Raw genomic sequence first — 4,495 nt, 5'->3', positions numbered from 1 at the left:
CCTACAGCCCCTCCCCGCGCTCATCCCTCCTCCCACCGCCGTCAGCCTGCGCCGCCGGCCCTCGGCCGCGTGATGCTGGCGGTGGTGGGCTTGCCCTTCCCCGCGCACGGTCCTCCCCTGCTCGGGCGGTGATGGCCGGCGGCGGTGCGCCTCGGCTGGTGGCGGTCCGGCGTCCCGGTGTGGAGGCCGGCGGTGCTCGCCGTGGATGGTGCCGCCTCTTGGCGGCGGGGTGGTCCGGTGGTGCTGGCCGGTCGGGGGCGCGTCCCCGGCCCAGATATGGGCCCGTAGGGTCCCTTCCGGGTCCTTGCGGGTCGGCTCCGGCGCGACCGCGACGCTCTCTGTATGGGGAGGCAGGGGAGCGGCTTGGACTGGGACAGCGACGCCGACGGCGTACCAGCTGCTGCGCGGAGGCGGGAGCTGTCCGGGCATTTGAGGGCCCGGCCGGACCCATGGGGCCACGGGCCCGGTAGGCTCCTACCATGGCGTCCGGTCGGCTACCGCCGTGGACGGTGGAGGTGGGGCCCTCCCGTATGCCGACGGTGTTGTTGCCCTAGTCCCGGCTCCTCTTCTCCATTGTGCAGACCATCTTCGCGGTGCCGTGGTGAGACAGCGTGGGAAGCTTCATGTCCGTGTTGGCGCAGGGTGGTGGTCGGTCTGGTGGTGAGCTCCGGAGTGCCTGAGGTAGAGGCTGGGATCGGGAGAAATCTCTGTTGGCTTGGCCGACACCGACGCGGTGGCACCTGAGGGTGCCGCTGGACCTTCCTGGAGGGCGTCGGGGCTACCCTTCCTTTCTCCTCGCCGTGTACCGGGGGAAACCCTTGGCAGCAGCGTCGTCATCGTCGCGTCCCTTCTTGGAGGTGTTGTTAGGTACTGGCATTTCGGAGTTTCGGAGCTTGGTGGGCGATCTCCGGTGGTCGCAGCGGTCACGAGGCTTCGTCATTTTTGTCAATCCGCCGTTATCGGCATTTGTTTATTTTCTTTTTTCTCTTTTCTTTCTTTTGGACGTGTTTGTGTTGCTTCCGCCCCAGCCCCTATCGTCGGTTGTATCGGTTGGTTGCTTTGTAATACAAAGCGGGGGGAAACCCTTTTTCTCAGAGGCTAAAGAACAATCTGGAACATTTTAGCGCAATTCGGGAGGATGCTGAAGCTCTGGCCATGGAAGATAAACGGATAGAGGCATGGTGGAAGAACATGAGCAATGTAATGTTTGATGTTGATGTCATCATAGATCTTGTTATGGTTCATTCGGAAAAGCTTTTACTGACACCTAGATCGGTATGCTGCAATCAGTCCATGGTCTCTTGTTTTGGAAAGCTTTCATTTGATCACAGGGTGGCTAGAAGAATTAAGGACATAAATGAAAAGCTTGATGAGATAAAAATGAACACAGAGATGTTCAACTTGGACAGAACCACACGTCAACAATTCCATGTAACAATTGTGGATAGAAAGCAGACATCTCCTGTAGATGAACTAGAGGTTGTTGGAACAGAAATCAAACAGGCAGTTGAGGACATGGTACAAATGATTGTCAGTAGCGAACTTGTACTGAAGAACAATCGTAATCTTAAAGAACTGGGACTACGCTGCACAATGAAGATGGGAACTCATGATAGAACGCGCTATGAGCATGACAAGGTTCAGAAAATTCAGCAAGTCTACGATATGTTCATCCCGTCGCCAAGCCTAGAATACATTTTTCTTGTTGGGTTCCTGGGTACTATATTCCCAGAATGGCTACGATCGAAACCGGAGCTTAACATGCCAAGCTTGCGTCAGATGCACCTCGATGAGTGCATATCATGTTCAGAGCTTCCACCTGCAGGTCAGATGCCACAACTGCAATTTCTTAAGATTAAAGGTGCAGATGCCATAGAGTCCATTGGCGAAGAACTCCTGGGAAAAGGAGTGGGAATTCCAACCGCCTTTTCCCCAAAGCTTGAAGTGCTTCAGGTCATTGGCATGTTCAGTTTGAGAAGTTGGTCCCTCAAAACTGGGAATTCCAGCGATAGCGCTCATCATATCTCTCTGTTGCCTTGCCTTAAGCGTCTGTTGCTTCTTGATTGCCCAAACACTTCTTCTTCGGTACAACCCCCTGAAAACATCAACGGTCCAGATCGTCCTATACCTCTTCGTCTGAAAACTTAAAAAAAGGTAGGATGGTCATTGCCCTTGCCCCTTCCCCAGTCCCGCCCCCGCGACGTACCCGCGCGGCCCGTCGACGTACGTACGTGTACGCTTTTTTTTTCTGTGGCGACGTACGTTATTTTTACCGCGTCGGTGGTCAAGCGCGTCGGTGGTCAAACCGCGCGTCGCCCGGTGAAAGCGCGTCGTGGCGCGTGAACTGCGGCCCGCCGCCCCGTCCCGTCCGTCCCCTCGTCTGCCGCCCCGCCGCCCCGTCCCCTCGTCTGCCGCGCCGCCGCCCTCGACTGCCGTCGAATTGATAGCCCAACCACCCGTTCACCCGCTGCCCCGCCGTCTCCCTATAAATCTCACCCCTGTCCGCCCGCCGCCGCAAACACCGCTCCTCTCCCGTCTCCACCTCCCAAAAGGCCGCCGGCGACATGTCGTTCCACGGCGGCAGCAGCTCCGGCACCCGCGGCGACGACGGACCTAGCGCGTGGCCGTCGAGCCTGAGCACGCCGGAGACGGAGGAGCTTTACCGGTTCGGGCTCCTCGTGCCGCCGGGTTGCCGTCTTCCGCACGACTGGAAACTCGACAAGGACGGCTACCCGACGCGCGGGCCCGGCGCCACCGCGGAGGAGAAGCGGACCGGCGGCCGCAACAACATCGCCGGCCGTCATGCGTTCTGGGACGGCAAAGACTACGCCGTCGTCATCGGCGCGTACCGGCTGGCAGAGTCCGGCGTCACGCCTGACCTCATCGGCGACCGTCGCCGCCTTCTTGTCCCGCGCCCCCGTCCAGCAGCGCGCGGCCGTCGGGCTCCTCCACCACCTGCGCCGGCGCCCGCCGATCCTCCCGCCCCGCCGGAGGTGGAACTGCCGCCGGAGCAGTTGGTTCTTCGGGAGGACGGCGATCCCGGCGATACGCCGGGTTACCTCGTCACCTTGTGTGCGTCGGCAGCTGCAGCGGCGGCTGCAGAGGCGGCGGCGACTGCAAGGGAGGCCGCCGAGCATGCGGCAGCGATCCAGGCGGCGGCGGTGATTCCGCCAGTGGTCCCGCAGGCGGAGGCGGAGGCGTCGGAGTCGTCGGACGATGACGTCATCGACTGGGAGCGGTTAGCCCAGGTCAGCGACGACGATGACGACGACGGCGGGGGTGACGGCGGTGACGGCGCGGAGGTCGTCGATCTGTTGGCTAGCGACGAGGAGGAGTAGTTTTTTTTAAATGTTCTAAGTATGAACTATGTATAGTTTAGGTTCGAAAAAACTCATTTGGTTTCGGTTTTGTTGAATGGACTATGTAAAATATCTCTATGTTCAATCTAGTTTGTTCGAGTCTTGTTTAAATTTGTCTTCAAAGTTTGTTCAAAAAATTAGCTAAATATTGAACGCCTATTTTGAGAAAAATTGAAAAATTTCCAACCCATGCATAAAAATGTTCACAATATATTAAAAAATTTGCATCGAATATACATAGCACAGAATAAGGTATGCAATTATCGAAAAATTGTAGAATAAAAAAATCATGAAAACACATAAAATAAAAAATAAAAAGTGTATCTAAATGTTTATACAGTGTTTTAGAAATGTTCAGATTTTGTTTAAATATGTCCATATAGTAAAGCCGGTGGATGAAAAAATTGAAATTTTGAAATAAAAAATACAACAAATAAAAACAAAAAAATTTAAAAGGTGAGATATTTTAATTCATTAACATTTTCTGAAATATTATTAAATTCATTAACATTTATGAATCAGAGAATATTTTTAAATTCATTAACATATATGAATACAAGAATTTGTTATATTTTTTGTTTTATATATGAATAACAAAATTAAAATATATGAATACAAGAATTTATTTTTTATTTTTTTGACATATATGAATAAAATACAAGAATTAAAAAGGTGAGATATAACAAATAAAATACAAGAATTCATTAACATATATGAATACAAGAATTTGTTAACATATATGAATTTGTTATATATGAATACAAGAATTTGTTAAATTAAAAAGATTCATAAATACCTAAGCGGTTTGACGGATTGCACCCAACTTTTGCCAGCGCGTGTGGGGCCCTATCCGGGCATCCCACGGCCAAAATGAACGAAATCCGACAACGAACGCACGTTGCGTCACGTCCGGGCAGTATTTTCTGGGTTTTTTGGCCTGGAAAATCGTAGAAAATCCATACGGACTCGAAACGGGACAAATTTTTGCGTGCGTGCCCTGCTAGGGCACAGTAGCACGTGGAAAAAAATTGGGCACGTTTGGCGAATGCGAAGCGGAGACGTGCGACCGAGGGTCCCCTCCGGCCATACCGAAACCATCCCCTTCCATAGCAAGTACCTGAGTGGTTTGACGGATT

The sequence above is a fragment of the Triticum dicoccoides genome, chromosome 3A (genome assembly GCF_002162155.2).
Source record: "Triticum dicoccoides isolate Atlit2015 ecotype Zavitan chromosome 3A, WEW_v2.0, whole genome shotgun sequence".
Classification (NCBI taxonomy): domain Eukaryota; kingdom Viridiplantae; phylum Streptophyta; class Magnoliopsida; order Poales; family Poaceae; genus Triticum; species Triticum dicoccoides.
Note: the sequence above shows the minus strand (reverse complement) of the source record.